At 49.3% G+C, this 18,246-nt stretch overlaps 1 protein-coding gene across 1 annotated transcript in view; it reads left to right on the forward strand.

Moving 5' to 3' along the window:
- The first annotated feature begins 440 nt into the window (after positions 1-440).
- Positions 441-18,246, forward strand: part of numb (NUMB endocytic adaptor protein) — a 107,206-nt gene continuing 89,400 nt past the window's right edge. Inside the window, exon 1 of the mRNA XM_084581719.1 lies at positions 441-886. The gene's annotated coding sequence lies outside the window, so the exon portion shown is untranslated. The remainder of the gene's footprint in view (positions 887-18,246) is intronic.

Consider the following 18,246-nt stretch of genomic DNA (forward strand, 5'->3'; position numbering starts at 1 on the left):
GGCAGCACAGTACAAAAAAAAAAATGATGTTCTTTATTTTGTTTACTTTTTTAGTGTTTTTATTTTTTTACAATTTTTTTTTGTCTGATACGGGGGACCCTGTTGATCTCTCGATACGAAGGGAATGACCTCAGACTCATTATCATCATCATCATCGTAGGTCAGTAGGATGCAGGAACTGTGATGCTGTGACCGCCCGCTTCGAAGAAAAAAGCCACATTATCATCATCATCATAATACATTTTTGTGCCTTGGTAAAAAAAAGAAGTTTCATACCAATCCAATCCAATATAATGCCCACCTTTTTTTTTATGTCGAGATCACCTCGCGCGCACGTGCGCAAAGGTGATCTCGGAGGCCACGGTCGAGCGAACGAGCCTTCTACACCCATGCACAGATGCCGCCACCAGTCTGGTCAGTCGGCACCTGACGTCAGCGTTGTGCGGTGCATGCGAAGTACTGCTGTGGAGTTCGCCGCTGCCGATGCGATTTGTGGGAAGGCAAGGGGGCACTCGGGAAAAGCCTGCCTTCCGGCTGCTGCTGTGTGTGGTGTGGAGGTGGCTGTGAGTGTGTGGTGTGTGGCCGCCGAGCTATTCATGCGCAAGGTGACGTGCCGTGGCAGCCTGAGCTCTGCCATCGCGGACGCTGGGGCCTTTCCGAAGAAGCGGAGGCCGCGTGTGAAGGGATTATGAGCGGCTCGACGACCGCGCGCCGACGGGATTACTACACGGCAATAGCAGTGTCGCCCAGGGAGCAGCGCCACGGAGTTGCGACTACGCGCTGAGGTGTTTGGGAGTTGTGCGTCGACGACGACAAGCATCGAGAGAAGAGCCCAGAGCGCCAGCGTTCTGTTTCCAGGATCTACGAGCGCGGCGCTGACACCGAGGTAAGTGCTCTAATGCCTCTCAGGCCTAAAGCTATCTCCTGCCGTTCGAAACACTTGTGAATACCAAGTGTGACGCTGGGAGACTACTCCTTGCCGGGCCTAGCCGCGCTTTTTGCGATGGAGTCTCCGTCTTTGAAAATCACTGTGCCCTGCCCTCGCGCCGCACCTCATGGCTTTTTGTTGTCGTCTGCAAAGGCATCGCGGTAAACCGTAATGGGACGCTGCGTTTTTCTTTTTTTGCAGCGATCGCAGTCATTGCGAAAGATCCAGATCAAAAGAGGGGCGATGGCATTAAGTACTTATTCGCTTTGCAACCGTGCTACGGCCTTGTGAAGCCTGTCGTTGCGAGCTGCACTACGCTAGCCCCCGCTGCTACTGCCGCCTGTCGCATAGCAACACCTTTCTTTTTGCTGCTTTATCCCCCCCTTTCTCCGAACTCTCTTCCTCCACGAGGTTCCAGTAGTTCTAACCCGGGATGCCGTGTGACAAACACGCACACGCTACGGAGGCCAGTAGAGCCAGAGCGACAAGGACGTTATTTGCACGAAAAGCACACGCTCTGCCAACCCGCACGCTCGGCGTTTTCTGTTCGCTCGCGACGGCCTAGTCCTTTTCTTTCTCTCTCTCTTGTACGTTAGGAAGTTGCGGTTCCGATGCCGCGAAGTAGTGTGTAATTCATTGGTGCTGGAGTAGGGTCGGGCGGGTGGGTAGATGCGCATGTCACCGTTGTCTTGTCGCGACCCCGTAGGACGTATTCTCGTTCGACGGATGATTTGTAGAGTCGCCGCGGTTGACGGCTTATCGCCCGAATGACGTTGTCTGGCGAGAAGATATATATGTGCTGCGTGTGAAGGGGAGGGAACAACACTACGCGTTGCGAAACAAACGAAGAAAATCCGCATATCGGCACCGGAGGCCGGAGGCGCATTATCAGCCGGTTTCGCCGCGCGCTGACTCGTCAGACAACATTCGCTTGGGAGAACCGTTACTGGTCCCGTGGCCGTTTTATGAGGTCTGAGCTGTTGTCGGCCCTTCAAAAGTAACGTGATTAACTAACTGACACTTGTAACGAAACTGTTTAAAGGCAGTCTTCAAAATTGCATATTTCTGAGCCGGCTTTCAAATCAGTTGTGTTAAGCAATTAATGTTATGTTTTGGGTTCCTGTTCTCTTGTCCACGGGGCAAAGTGTTTAATGATCTGTGCCGTAGCATCTGCTATTAAATTAGTAGCAATACGACTGACATGTTTTCTGTTTGAATCACACTTTAGTGCTGGGAGAGTAATTTTCGAGCCCCCACATAGGTACCACAAGGTGCTGCGTTGTATTAACTTCGTTATTACACCCGATACGAGTATCCAGACACACCATGACACTTTGGCAACCAGACGGCTACATATAAGTGAAAGCTGGGCTGCGAATTGCGCCCCAATCACATCACAAAAACTGTCGCAACCTGTCAATCAGCCTCCACTTCTCTTGAATGGGCCGCCTGATGAGCGCGCCCTCTGTTATTTACAAAAAAAAAAAAAAAGGAAAGCTGACTTCGTGCGTGGCTTTATTTCAGCTCAGAGCTCTGTTGTTGATGGCGATGATGTCAAGTTCTTGCCCTTTGCAACGGGTGGACGTCTGTTTAAACGAGTCCGACCGAAATGAAACTAAAAAGTAACAAGTTTGATTAGTTGGCGCTATTCCCTTTGTAACGGGCGGATACGGCATACATATCCTAGCCGGTTAGATAAATAAAACGACTACTACAAAACAGACAAAGGACAATCACACACACACAAAAAAAATAGGCACTGTCCAGAGTGGTGCGACATTCTCATCAGCCCATCACTGCTGTCCACTACACCATCACTGTCAGCGCGTTGTCAATCGCCACCACTGGAGCAGCCGTAGGGTGCCTCGATACTAGTGCCGCCGTCAACATGGCCGTGGTATCTCCACCCTACTATAGTGAACACTATAACCCTACAACGAAGACGTTCATCGAGGCACCCTAATAGAGTCACTGGAGTACCGCAAAGGTGGGCGCCATTTCCCTTCCAGACCCGACCGGTGTCTCAACGGCGAGTTACCGCATTCGTAGGCTTTGAACGTGTTTTTAGGCTCAGCAAAACGGGAAGGCTCTGGCACGTGTATTCAAAACACTGATTGGGCGGTCGCTAACTTTATTGCCGTAGTCAGCAATCGAGGGGAAAAAATAAGTGCGGGGGTGGATCGGCGAAAACGGCAGGTCGCCTGCACACGCAAATCCCTTTGAATCGACTTGTTTTCTACGCTGGGGTGTTACAACGTTATAAAATGACCGAGTGTGAAATAGCATGTTAGCAAAGGTCGCAGGAACGTGAGTGTATATTGTTAAGTCGTGGAGAATGCCGCCCGTCGGCGCCGCAGGACCGAACAAGGTAAAATATGGAGCGATGTCCGGATCGTTATCATGCTCTGCAACGATGGATAGCTTTGTATAAGCAGCATAAAATGAAGCAGTAGGTTCGCCGAGATAGCACAAAATAACATATAATGTAATATCGCCGTCGCTGCGCCAAGAACACCAAGCAGGCTTAATTTGTTGAAGCATATTGTTTTGCGTGAACTTAATTTTTTCTTTTTTTTTTCTTTTTGCGGTGCCGTCATTAAGCGAAGGAAAGCTAATACCCCTGTTACACGGGCGTTTTCAACGGCAGTTCAGTTGGCGGTCAGTTGAACTGAACGGCAGTTAGCGATGTTACACGGCAGCGCCAACTGCAGTTGAAATCTCAACTGCGGTTCAGTTCAACTGAGGTTGGCGGTCCCAGTTGAACCAGTCAACTGACAAGGTGGCTGTCAGCGGACGCGCCGCATCGACCGAGTCGGTGGCATTTCCAACCGCTGTGTGTTCTAAAATCACATGAAAGGTTGCTGCCTTAGCTAACGCAAGTACCAGCCTGCAACTTTAAATACTCAAACGAGTGTCAAAACACAAGCGCGCGAAGCGGTACCAAAAAACGACGATTAAGCAGCGAAGCCAGACGCACCTCAAATGGATTGACTTGGCTTTGTGTCGAGTTCATTTGTTCCATACTCGAAAAAAAAAAAACGCGTGCAAAATGTGCAATTTAATAATATAAAGTGTGCAAATGTTGTACAAAGTAATTTATATATGAAAAATAAAGCACTTTTTTTAGTAAGAATTGCTTGCATGTGGGGGATCACGTGATTCTGGGGGTCAACTGAGGTTCGCAATATGTTCCGTGTAACTACAATCGACTGCCGTTCAGTTCAACGTCATTTGGAACGCTGAACTGTGATTTAACTGAACGGCAGTTGAAATTGCCCGTGTAACACGGGTATAAGGCACTGGTCTCGCCCATTTTCAGCGTGAAACAAAGTAAAACATGGCTTACTATATCATCGCCATCACCGCGCGGTTGTGAATATTGTACTTTTCATTGCTTCATGGCGTCGCCTGATGTTTCATCGCCGTACGCCTTGTGCCGTCAATTTGCCACAGCCTCGCTCATTACCTGCCGTCAAAAATTGAAATGAAATCAACATCGTGCATCGATGGTTGACACACATTGTCCAAAAGTTGCCAGCTGCGAGCACTCAATAAATATAGTTGGTTGGTTTAGTTTTTAACATCCCGAAGCGACTCAGACTATGAAACACCGCAGTGAAAAGCTCCGGAAAATTCCGCCACTTGGGTTTCTTTAACGTGCAACTAGAAATAAATGACTAATAAATATGTGCATAAAGCGTTATGTACCCCCGTGGGAAAAAATGGTATATTCCACGCGCTGCGAGAAAACTGCCCGCCAGATTTTTCCGACAGAGAAGCAGTTATTTCCGAGATGTGCATAATGTACCCTCCTTGGTATACCTTCCATCTAGTGTGAGGAATTTTCTGTGGCACATTTTTTTATACTGAAAAAAAATGCAACGTTGCGACTTTTGTCCACGACTGTGCGTTTACATTAACAATAAAAATAAAAAAGGATCGCACACGAACACGCGCCCACACGCATTCATACACGAGTAGAGTGCGTGAATATCGATGTATCTGCTGGCTAGATATTTATCTTACAGTGAGGGTAGCTTTTGCCAAATTCCGCAAGTAAAACTGATGCTGCATGTTCCTGTGCTGCAAGGTAAACACATGTTGCGATCAGGCGCACTATGTTCACGTTGAGTATTTCCTGCGCTTTCGCGGCTAAACGAAAATAATTTGAAAGCAATGAACCAGCGTATCTCGCACAAGAGGCACGAATTTTCGCCGGTCGGTTCTGTGAAGCCACAATGACCACCAATGCAGATCAGAATATGCTGCTGGGCGAGTTGGTTATTATTCATTGTCAGAGAAAGAACGCTAGCAGACGCGTGCGTCCTCCTCTTCCTTGTCCGTTGTCTGCTAGCGTTCTTTCTCTGACAATGCAGATTGCTTTTTTCGTTCAGGCACGGAGAACACACCTTTCCTAACTCAGGCCTGGTGCCGCACCCAAAAGCACAACATAATCTCTCACGTGTACACTGCAAGAAACAATCGAGAAAAGAGGAACTGCAGCACACGACACGTATTCCGCGCTTGAAAGGGATATGGCGACGCGAGGTCACGTGACGCGCATCAGCCAGTAGGCGAGCCGGCGGCGCGCGGAAAACGAATGCGGTACTCTGAAATTTTCCAGGGATTTTAAGCAGCCCTTGCATGTTGCGCCATCTGGGAGCCGCGGTAGAAAAAAGCGGACGTTTGGGCGACACCCATCGGTCCCAACTGCTTACGCTGCGGTCACAAAGCAACAGAACACTTCCTATGGGACAAATCCAAAAGACTTCCTACCAGGCTCTTGAGGGAGCCGGATAAGAACACACAAGCCAAACTTGTCGCCCTAGAGCCACTGATCCCATCCCATTGATCTTCTTGATCAATAAAGTTTATCGAATCTGACGCCATCGATATCGCCAATTCCGTGTTCCGATCACATTGTGACTACCCACAGGAACAAACAGAATACTTGTAGTAATAAGTACGAGACTAATTTCGCTGTTAGTTTCGGGTTGTCATAACAGCTACAGAAATACAGCCGGAAAGCAGCCAAAAATCAAGGTTTTTTTTTCGATTCCTGTGCCCACGGCGTGCATGAACGGGACAATGTTTCATGTATACGGTTTGATTACCCTTTCTTCGCCTTCTGCTAAATCTGTTCATATGGCGCGAAAGCAGCGCGAAGGACAGGGACAGAAAGGAAAACGACACACGCGGTGACTAACTGCTCACATCTCATGATCTGCTTCAGTCCGGACAGGCAAGCAAACGAAATGAAGCTCAACTTGACGCACTTTTTACTTGCACTGCTAATTTGCCGTAGATATCCGAGAGCGTTGCTGCGTTGAACTTATTCGCGCCCACTGCACACGGGCTTGGTACACAATTTGAGACGGCGCAACAAGATGTCGTTTTCAAAATACGCGTCAACAGCCAATGTACTAACAGCACGCACTGAGGAGTTCGCTCTGCTGCTCTGCCATGTCTGACGACTGTGGGGAAAGAAAAAAAAAAATATCTCGGGTGTTGCTTGGGCTGCTCGCCGCGCAAAAGGTTTCTTTTCTTTTTTCTTTTTTTTGTTCATGTTGCATTTTTTTTTTTTTTTTTCAAAGTGCGAATTGGGGGAGGGGGGTGGGGGGTGCATTGCTGCTGGGCCCTGGGAACGAAACGCGCTCCGGATTAGTAGTGGCTTTCTTTGGTTTCAAGTTTCTTTTTTTCTTTGAACACACACATGGTGTGCGCGGCTCGCAAAATCGACTATAAAAAGGTCCGTTCTAACTCACTGACACTGTTGGAAAGCAGACATTTCCCAGCTTCTTCCACAGCCTCACACGAAAAGCGAACATCCTCTTCTCGCTCGCGCCGCGCGTGCGGTGGCGCCACTTGTTCTGGCACAGTGGCGCCTCCATACCAGCGCACCAGGGTTTTCGTGGTCCGTTTAGTCCGGTTTCAAACCAGGCCTGCCAGATGCAATCAGAGCTAACCAAGGTGGCGAGATCGATCTGTAAACAGTTTGAAGTGGGAATCCAGTAGCAGCTAAACAGCTATAAAGGAAACTGCAGTTCAGTGCAGTCGTTCAGTCGTGTCCGACTCTTCGTGACCCTATGGACCATGTCACGCCACGCTTTCCGGTCTCTCACTATCTTCCTAACATCACATAACTTCATCTGCAGTGCCTCGAGGATGCCATCTAACCATCGCGTTCGCTGCCTACCCCTTCTCCGGCGACCCTCAACCTTTCCCAACATCAAATCTTTCTCCAGCGACTCCTCTCTTCTCATCAGATGACCAAAGTAGCTGAGCTTTAACTTTAGAATTTGACCCTCCAATGAGCAGTCAGGGTTTATGGTCGACAATATCGACTGATTTGATCTTCTGGCAGTCCAAGGAACTCTCAAGAGTCTTCTCCAGCACCACAATTCAAACGCGTCAATTCTTCGGTGGTCAGCCTTTTTCACAGTTCAACTAGCTTTTTGTAAACCTCTACAGCTTTCTCAAAAGCTTTGAGGATTCTCCTTAGCAGTAAACTGCGAGTGATTCCTTGAAGAATCGTGAATCGCAACTCGCCCTGGTCGATTCACCGACACCGGTGGAGCGGAGCCTCTTTAGATCGCACCCGGACGCAGCCTTATATATTTTCATTTCTTGGCCTGATCCTGTGATCCCCCGCTACGAACAGCGAATGGCTGGCTGCACCAGCGTCAAATAATCACGCGATCAGGCAGCGTCCGAGAACTGATTTCTTGACGTCACAACTGTAGAGCCGGACACTGGTGGAACGGACCGAATGAAATATCTGACCCCTGCGCATACATTCGGTGTCGTGGGTCACATGTAGTTCGCTTGGCAGAAACAGCCCGACACAGGCAAAAGAAACGTTTGGAGCGTCTATCGACATGTTGTTCCCGGGTGCCTACCTGGAAACGGTCGTCAACGGGGCGTAGTGTACTGTACTGGCGTGCGGTGGACAGACGTCGGTTCCTGTTTGGCGAGACTGGGTGGGTGGAGGGAATAAACTAAAGGGTTTGATACTACATAAACGCTCAGCGCGGCTGTCTGGGCTGCATGGGTCGTTTATCTCCGCGGCTTTTTGACTAACCGCCTGGTTCGACGCCCTCGCATTTCATTTCTCCGGCTTCTTTTTATTCCATGGCTTTGTCCATGCCCCCCCTCGCGTGCCTTGTCGCACACATGTCCTTAGTCACCAACCGGCAGCAACATGCCATAGGTTGGCTGTGGTGGTTTCCACCGAAAGGCGTAATCGCGTGCGTGGGGCTGAAGCATGGACCCAAGACACTACAGGAGCGCAAGTCTTTTTTTCTTTCTGCCTGCGTTATTACTTTTTTTCTCCCGCTCCCTTGTTATTTTTTTTTTCTTTTTAGCTTTTTTACGACACCAGTAAGAGCAAGGCTCGTCGGTGACAAATCAGCTGTCTTGTGCTCGGTACCAACGTCATTTTCTCTGCTTCGGACTTCTGCGAAACGCAGCGGGAGGCTGCCCGGCCGCAGTTATCTTATTTTCATTTCGTTTTGTTGCTTGGCTCGTTTTTCTAACTGGCAAGGAAAATAGGGTGAAGTTCTCTGTCAAAGGACGCTTTGAAAGCCTATTGAGTTCTTAGAAGCTCAGCGATGATACGTCGAGAAACGTTAGCTTAATGAAGAAGGAAGACTGGTATTGTGGCGACATGCAATTTTCACAGACTGTCAAGTGTATTCCTCAAATGCGGGTCTCTGAGGTTACGTTACACCGCCAGCCCTATCACAGTGCTTCATCGCACGCATCGATATCACCGATGTAGCGGAAAAAACCACCCGCTTCATGAGTTTATTTTTTTTTTCCTGGAATTGCAATTTGCTCATCAATAAATGCGTCGTCTACTGCCGAAGAACAACAAAAATTACTAAGAAAACAGCCTTGGCGCGAAAATCGCCGCTCGAGTGCTGATGCGCCCCGCAGCGCACTGTTCACCACAAGCGTTGCGAAAAAAAAGAAATCATTTAGCATTTTGAGAATTTCAAATGAATTTCGGACGACGCTCTTCCCTCTCGAAACGCGGCGTCTGAAGTGGATGCAGTGCATGCGAATGCAGACGATTATGCGTGGGTTGGTGATATGTCAATCGATAGATGGTGATGTAATGTGTGCCAAAGATAATTAAGCCAATATGTTAATTAGGTAATTAGTTAGAGGCAAAAAATGAAAAAGTAAAGGCGAAATTGGTCTCATTAGCGAATGGCTTGGCGCCATCTAACGCTAACGCCCCCTTACACCACTGCCGACTCTTCCTTTTTTAAAAAAAAATCGTATGTGTATGTGTTATTAGGGATGCGCCACTATTGGTGCGCGCACTCCGAGCGACATCCTTAGAGCGGTTCCGGTCCCAGCCGCGAAGACGACAGAAGGGGCTGGCTGTTTGGTTTTCGCCGGATCACGCCAGAGTAAGGGTCGGAGTAACATACAAAACCGACTTTATACGGCCAGAGACGATACAGAGCAACTCAAAGCTGAGCAATGCAGAGCATGCAACCTGAGAGGCCCTGATAACACAGAGGCTTCAAAGCAATGAACGCGATAGTCAGAACAAATAAAGTTTTCACCGGCCACTGTCGCAGACCGACGAGAGTTACATTGTGGCCGTCCCGTAGACGAGCGCCGCTCCCTCGCAGATCTATGGACTCGCCGAACAGTGGGTTGACCCCCGGAGCCGAGCAGTCGTTTCCTGTTATAGCTGTCACGTCTTCAATTCTGCTATTTAATAGATTGGACGAAATTTCTATTGATGACTAGCTGCAGCACTCGCTAGCTTGCCGATGAGACAGGACCTAAATTTATAGGTTGTATCGCGTCTGTCTGCATGTTACAGCGCGCGAAGGCGGGCGCGCACATACACGTAACCTTCACTGTACTAGCGTCCCCTCTTCCTGGGTGAGTCATCGCCTCCGCCGAGAGATGAGGAAGGGGTGCACGCAAGGCCCTCGACACTCGGAAAATGGTTCTTGACCATTCTACGCTGCGCTTACTTAATGTGTGCTAGTCGCTACCATTTTCAAACGGTCGACTTTTGTCCGTATGCAGCAGCACCATAACATACCATACCTGTATTGCCTTCGTTTTTTTTTTTTTTTTTTTTTCAACGTGTTTGCGTAACTGTCCCTGTATAAAGTTTGTTTTGCTGAGACACCGACCACGCTTGCGGGATGAGAAACGGATGCCGTGCATGAACGCGTGCCCGTGTACTGAGCGGCAGGTCGTCGGCGCCAACTGATGAGTCATGGTTGCTGTTGGCAACTGCCGTTAGCTTTCACCTTCTTTCCATGCATCTGTATGCGTATATGCCCGCTTTTACGAACGCCTGCCTTCTCGTTTCTTATCCGTTGCTGTCTCGGTGCTGACTTCTTTGGCACGCGTGTTTTCGCCATTAGCAGCGGATTGCCTTGAGTTCGAGGAAACCCGTGAGACTGAGCGCGCGTCGGCAAGGCTAGCTGCAGCTTTGCCCGGTTTGCTGCCGCGCTGACTGAGCAGCGTTCTCCAGCCCATATGCATCCGTATATTGTGCATATACATCTTCTCGTAGTGCGTGAGTTTGCAACCTGGAGCTGTCTTCATTGGACGAGTCGCGCTGGCGAATAAGTGAACGGAGCACGCTTTTTCGTTCAAATTACAATCACGCCTTGTATATATTGGAGATAAGAAAACATAATTTGCACAACGTCTGCTGCAAGGCTGCATATACAATGACTCCCAGTTTCAATTATGCAACGCCTGAATTTTTTTTTTTTTTAATAGCGTGCTCCGTTTACTTTTGTCCGCACCGAAACGTGTGCACCTTTAATCAAAGTGGACTGGCCCCCTTGATGAAGGATTATATTTATTTTAAATACTCCCGAAGGCAGTCGTGACGTGGGAGGGAGTACGTTACACCACCTAGAGTTCTTGTTACACCGAGTGCACAAATCAGACTTAAGTAAACGGAGCACGCTTTTTCAATCACGCCCTGTGTATTGGAGAGACACACAAAATAAAAGTTGATACAGCACTACCACCAACCAAGCGGCTCGGTCCCTTCTTCAGGGCTAACTGAAGTAGCAGCCAAGCGGCCTTCCCTTTCTCAACACTTGGCGGAGTCCAGCGGTGTGCAACGTTATGTGAGCCGGATGAACCAATACGACGTGCCGCCTTTTGAAAGGATTAGTTTCCACGCACAGGACGCTCATTAGTTTCCACGCACAGGACGCTCACGTCCTCAACGGCGATTTTTATGGTCGGCGCGTTCGCGGTGCTCGGCGAGGGGGTTGCTTTCCAAGTTCATTAACCGGACGTCATTTTTGGGTTGCCTGATCGGCGATTCTTGTTTCATCGATATATGAAGCCGGGCACTCGGAGCTAGGGATCTTGGACACCAGATAGTTCTTTGGGGATGCAGTCTTTTGGTAGCGGTAGAAACCGGCCGATTGCTGAGACGTGGGACACGCAGATCTGTTTTGGCAGTATGCGCGCCAAAGCCTCACTTGCGCCCCCCCCCCCCCCCCCCCCCCCCCCCCCACATGTCCTGCCCGGCGGCGGGAAACACGCTGAATGGAGGCTCGTCTGTAACTATTTTCCTTCAGATCGGAGCGCACGATGGCGTCTTCCGCGTTGTTTTTTTTTTTTTTTTTTTTTTTTCTGTTTTGGAGGAGATACATGTACTTAGTTCTCAGAATAGAGGAGACGACGGAGGCATTTTGCTTCACGGGCTGGTTAGAAGTGTTTTCCCACCTTTTGTTTCAAGAAGCCGTGCGATGGCTAACTGCCTGTGCCGGAACTTGGAACCAGCATTGCGCGGTGAGCCGGGAGCCACCGTCCTCTCCACAATTTTACATGCTCATGTCGCCTCATGCGCGCTGTCAGCATAGCACGCGCTGATTGGTCCCTGCGTGCGGAGTCCGCTGAAATTTGACAGGAACGTGGCGCCATCTGTCGCTCTCGGGGTGATCTGCGCATGCGTGCTGACGCTCGCGCGGTAGCCGTAGGCAGTATGCGGTAGCGCGAAACTTATTGTATCGCGAAGTCTCTAATGACGGCTACACGGGCGCTGTTGCGAGGATGGCGAGTTGCTTACTCATAACGAGTAAGCAAATTCCGGACCGCTGGCGGCAGAGTAAAATGAATTTGATTTATAAAGGGAAAGGAGAATAAAATCCTACAGGCCGATTACCATAACATCTGTTATGTACAGGTTAGCCATGCAGGCGGTGAAAAAAAAGGTGCAAGCACGGGTAGAAAGTAACAAGATACTCGGAGAACTTCAGAACGGCTTTAGAAATGGTAGGCGCTTAGATGATAGCCTGTTCGTGCTTACCCAATGCATCGAAATATCTAGAGTAGAAAATAGACCTTTGTACTTGGCCTTCCTAGACATAAACGGGGCGTACGACAACGTAAGCAGGGAACTCCTGTGGAACATATTAAAAGAAGAAGGTATCGGTTATGAGATAATAGAGTTCCTACAGGAAATATACCGGGATAACAAAGTAGAAATTATATGGGAAGGGATAAGAAGTACGGAAGATGTCAAAGTATGCAAAGGATTAAGACAATGCTGTCCTCTATCACCGCTGCTGTTCATGCTTTATATGATAAACCTGGAACGGAGGATACAAAACAGTAACCTAGGTTTTAACCTGCCATATAGATTAGGTGGAAAGGCGGTAGAGCAGCGCCTCTCCGGTTTGATGTATGCAGACGATATTGTGCTGCTAGCTGAGAGTCTGGAAGAATTGCGAACTCTAGTTAAGTATTGCGGAGACGAAGGGGATGCTATAGGCTTCAGTTTTAGCGCAGTTAAGTCGGGTCTGATGATTTTCAACGGCTCAACTGATCAGGGTCTTAAAATAAAGGCCATGAAATACCTAGAGTAGCAGAATATAAATATCTGGTGGTATGGGTAAACGAAGGATTAACATACATTGGAAAGCATGAGCAATCACTTAAGGTCAAAGGGCGAAGGAATGCCGGGATAATGAAGCATACGGCATTGTGGGGATACAATAGGTATGAAGTTTTGAGGGGTATTTGGAAAGGAATTATGGTGCCTGGACTTACTTTCGGAAATGTGGTTTTGTGCCTAAAATCAGAGGTACAATCGACATTAGAAATAAATCAGAGATCCATTGGACGATTAGCACTAGGTGCCCACGGCAAAACTACAAATGAGGCGGTACAGGGAGATATGGGCTGGGCATCTTTCGAAGTACGGGAAGCTCAGAGTAAAATATTATATGAGGAACGCCTGAGAAAATTGTACAATAACAGATGGGCAGCTAAAGTATTTAAATACCTGTACTTAAAAAGCGTTGACTCACAATGGAGGAAAAGAACTAGGAAACTAACTGGTAAGTATGCTAGTCACAAGGACGGAGAAATAAAGAGCATTAAGCAACAGGTGAAAAACACAAGGTAAAAATTGGATAAATTCGATGGAGAAGAAACAGAGTGTGGAATTATACCGAAAGTGGAAAATGCAGATCAGGAAAGAAGCTTTCTTCGATAACTCAAGAGGCAGTTCCCTACGTTTTGAAGCTAGATCAGGGTGCCTTAGAACACGCAGCTACAAAAAGAAATTTAACAATGAAGATGACGCATGTGCTGTATGTGGTAACTCCAGTGAAACAATTAATTGACCATATTATACTCGAATATAATGGTATCCACCCCGAAGTTGATGCAGGCGCAGTAACTGTTCCTGAAGCTCTGGGGTTTAGAGATACCAGTGGCCGGGTGAATATACCGGCGGTGGAAACTAGCAAAAAAATGACTGGAAGATTGGTGGCTTAAAAGCAGAGAAGTGACATAATGTTGGTAATGTAGAAACAAAAATTTAATAAATAGAATGATGGTTTAGTTAACTAATCTAATCAATAATTAAGATATATGGAGAAAAATGAGCATGATAGCTACTGCTACCAGCCCGTTTCAAAGGGGACGCTCCTATATTCCATCCATCCATCGAGGGTTCGAGAACGGGAAGAAAATACCCGAGGTGACAAGGAAAGCCGCAGAAGGCCGGTGGGGCAGAAAGGAACCAGAGACGCGCTAAAGGAGGTCGACCCAGCCAGGCCTCGCCTCCCGAGGGACGACTGCCTGAAAACACGAAGACTGTATTCCTGCCGGCCCGTATGTTGAGCTCGCCGTGTAAACCGTCATCATCAGCGCTGCCTGCAGCAATGGTCATCATCTCCCACCTCAAGCACCGCAGTGGCGTCCAGACGCAGCCTCAAGACGGTCGGGTGAGCATCCGGCTCTGATTAAATCGCATGTGATTGCACCCCGAAAAAAGCCCTCTAAGCGGGACATCACATGCAGAGATTTTCTCGTTCGGGTAGGAAGCGGAAACAAGAAACGCAAGCCTTAAACTAGAAGGCTGGATTTGGACCTAAGTATGTAACCGACGTAAGGCTGTACGAAATATGTATGTCCAAGTTCCCAAAAGTAAATACCAGTTCAAGTTCGCTGATGGTGGACTTTTTCGATCGGCTCTCAAAGGTTTCAAGTGACCACGAGGGCATTGCACACACAGTGCTGCCCTTGGTCTGGAAACGAAATATCTTCGATGCAATGTGAAGAAATTGGCGCTGTCTCTGTGTTGGGATTCAGCTTTCTTGCTGATCTTACTCGTTCATCGAGTCCCTGGTTTGCACGGCCGTTCTGAGATCATTTCAAGCAAAGCGAATGCTTCCAAGCAACGTCAAGGATGGCTTTGGAAGCGCAGCAGCTCCTAAAACCAGCTCCGATGTTTCGAAGGCACGTACTGCCGTAGGAGGCGCAAGGGCCTGCAACTAGAGACTTTTAGTTTAGCGCTACCGCCTACCGCGCGAGCGCCAGTACGCATGCGCAGATCACCCTGGTGGCGATAGATGGCGCCACGGTCCCGTCAAATTTCAGCGGACGCCGCACGCGGGGACCAATCAGCGCGTGCTGTGCTGACGGTGCACGGTAGCGGTCGACGGCCGCGGTAAGCGGCAGCGCTAAACTGAAAGTCTTGTCTCGAAACGTTCAGTTTAGCGCTGCCACGGCCCGGACACCGCGCGAGCTCGACTGTTGAGGGTCGAGCGGCGATCCTTCTTCCGGACACGCGAACAAAGGGACTTTCGAAATGAACGAAAGCAGGAAAAAGACGAACCAGCGATTCTGCCGGCGCGCGGGTGTGCTTCTTTACGTGTCGCCATAATCGCGGGCAGGAAATAATGAGAAGCAAACGTTCGTCGGTGACGCTTTTGCATGTACACGTGTGCTGATTGGCGGCTGAAAGACGGGGACAAAAAAAAAGAATAGGAAGAGTCCGGCAGTTTCCGCCGCCTTGTCCTTTGGTTTTGCCTAGTTCACTATAGTTTTGCCCGTGGTCGCCGTCCTTGCCATGGGGGAAGCCTCTTCATTTCTCCTGCGGTTTCCTCTGAGAAGGCGGCAGCTCATGACAGGAACAGCCGATGTCGGGCGAATGGTGCGTTTTTCTTGTGCAGGCCGTCTCAAGGGGTTCGGGATGGAATCACACACGAAATGCCTGGCGTTTGTCAAACTAAAGCCGCCAGTTCCCGTTTTAGTCCGCCACCGGCTACCGATCCCCCTGATCCGTCCTTTGACTACTGTTGTGCCGCCACCGCGTGCGAGCTTCGAGAGGTTGATAAGACCGTCATTTTTTTGTTCCCGCTGCCCTCTCTTGTGCATGAATCCTCTTTTCTCCTCTCCAGCGCATTAAACGGCCGCTTTGCTTCTTCACCGCTATCATCGGCAAGGATTGGCGGCCTATAATCGGCCCCTTATTACCAAAGAGCGAGCCGCAGTACTGCAGATGCTGGTTGGAAGCGGCCGCGGAGCATTGTAACAGGCACATCACGGAGGAGCCGCGGTGGGACCTGAAAATAAGGCACAATGAGAGCATCGGGTGATTATGAGGCCTGATGCAGGATGTGAGAATACGCTCAAGTGTTCGCCGAACAACCTGAGCCAAGATGATGCCACGGTGTGCTGCTGGCGATGGCGTCTCCGTTAACGGCTCGCCGATAAAGCTTAGGGATGAGGAGAAAAAGCGGTGGTTCTGGGTACGCCTCCAGGCCTGTTCTTATCGCCCTGGTTTGCACGTTTTCCTATGCATGCGGTACGTCGGTCCTTGGCTTCAATGGAAAGAGGGGGCAGAATCCTTTGCATGGCTTTTGTGACACAAAGTGTACTCGTTTGATGTGGTCGTTCTGGTGTAGGGAGAAATCTTAGTGCGGTATTCTGGTAACTAATCGTCTTGCGCATTCATTGTGCCGGCGATCGATTGTTGTTTAACTGTTCTGTCGACCGTTCACCTTAGTTGAGCGCCGCCCAGTTGTCACGACAACTGCCGGAATTTGTCACTCTCATTCTTAGTTCGTTTCTTTCGTTTTCTTTCGCGGCCAGTATTTCTGTGGGTAAAAACGCAGCATTCGTTACAGGTTTAGCCAAAGCCACCTAAAAGCAGCATCCATTCATTCCGACGGCGCAGGTCCTCTGCACGGCTAGTCGGAAGGTTTTTCGTCAGCCGCCAGAGCTATACAAGTGTTAAACGGTTCGGAAACGTTTCTCCACATGCGGTCGCCCTCACGACGTGGTTGCGCGCCATGTGCGATAAACGAGTGTTCGTGCTTGCCTTTTTTTGCTGTCGTCAGGAGCCTTGTCGCTCTGTTGTACAACACGACGACAAGAAGGCCACACTGCGTAGATAACAACACGTGAAGCTCGTGTACAACGCATGGAAACTTTAGAAACGAGATTATGTATTGTTCCGTCCTGGCCACCAGCGCGTTTCTTTCCTTTCTTCGACCGCTGCGACCCAGCCGCCGCTTTGTGGTGTAGGTAGTACAGGAACATTTAGCATAGCGCGCCTTTAGTACGCATGCGCAGACTGCCGTGTGGGGACCAATCAGCGCATGGCGGTGAGTGGGTAAAGTCTCAGTCAAAATGGCGCCAGGATAATGAATCCGCATCCCCTCTTCCAAAGGCACACTGTCGCAACGGGAACATCCGGCGGTCGCAGGGCATTTTGTGCTGATCGTGTACGCTGTGATGCCCTCATATGAGGCCCGTATGCAGTTAAAGGCGTCTAATAAATATGCAGAAAAAACAAAACAAAAAAGAAAAAAAAAAACGTCCGGCATGAAGTAGTGGTCGTCTAGAGATCGAAGGGATAGCGATTCGATTCCCTGCGGATACTAACTTTTTTTTTCTTTAGTCCCACTATGGTGAACCTGATGACGTCAGCCAAGATAGGCTTTCGGTGCCGGCATGATCGGACGCGTCTCCGCACAGCTCAGTGCTTTGATGCTGTTATCGGGAGAAATCCTGTCCATCGCCTGAAAACGAGTGAAGAATCGGATGTCGGAACCCGCCGGGAATACGTGGATAACAAGTTCTCCACCAAGTGAGTCCGATTTCTCGAATCATCAAGGATTTTTGGGGCGAAGCGAGCTAAGCCTAACCCAGACGATAAGTGGTCGAGGCCCCGACGGGGGAGCCGAGGGTGCAGCAGCGCCACCGGCGGCGAAGAAATTCAGCACGGCACGAAGCGCGCGGGAAATTTGAAGTGAGTGCAGCCATGGAGGTGGTTGAAGGTGAAGAAGTGGACCCGCGGGAGTTCACGGTGCCGGGACAGTGGTTCCAGTGCAGAGGGAAGAAGGTTGTCCCGCTTGAAAAGAGCAGGAAGGAAATCGAGGCTGAGCAGTTCAGGCTTAAGCAGGCCGGAAGAAAACTGGCAGCATTTTCTGTAGAAAGACAAGAGGCAAGAATCCCGGAGGGAGCGGACAAGATTATTCTCCGACCCGAAGGAGGACTAGATAGACTCCTTAAACGTGGAGCCGCATATTTAACAAGAATGATCAGGGCGTCGGCGGGCGTAAATATTGAAGAAACGGAAGAGGAAGACATCGTGATACCTAACACGAAACAACATTCCATTCTCATCGCTACAACAAGTGGGGAAAGGAAAATGAAATACGCGAGCATAAACCGAATTAAGCTAGGGGAAGAAGAAGAGGTGGCAGTCTTCGCCTACGTGGGCACTCCGGACGGGTGCGGCAAGGGAGTGGTGCACGGGGTGGATAGGATTTTCACCCAAGAGGACATCATGCAAATGCTAAGACACAAGGCAAACCCGGAGGCTATCGGGGTAAGAAGACTCGGGAAAGATTCCACGACTATATTAATACTCTTCAAGGAGGAGAAAGTACCGAGGACCGTCATCCTTGGGGGAGCCCCGCACAGATGCTACCTGTATAAGAAGAAATATGAAGTATGCAAGGCATGCGGAAGACTAGGCCACAGAATCGACGTATGTCCAAACC

The sequence above is a fragment of the Amblyomma maculatum genome, chromosome 10, assembly GCF_055883805.1.
Source record: "Amblyomma maculatum isolate TAMU_Amacu chromosome 10, ASM5588380v1, whole genome shotgun sequence".
Classification (NCBI taxonomy): domain Eukaryota; kingdom Metazoa; phylum Arthropoda; class Arachnida; order Ixodida; family Ixodidae; genus Amblyomma; species Amblyomma maculatum.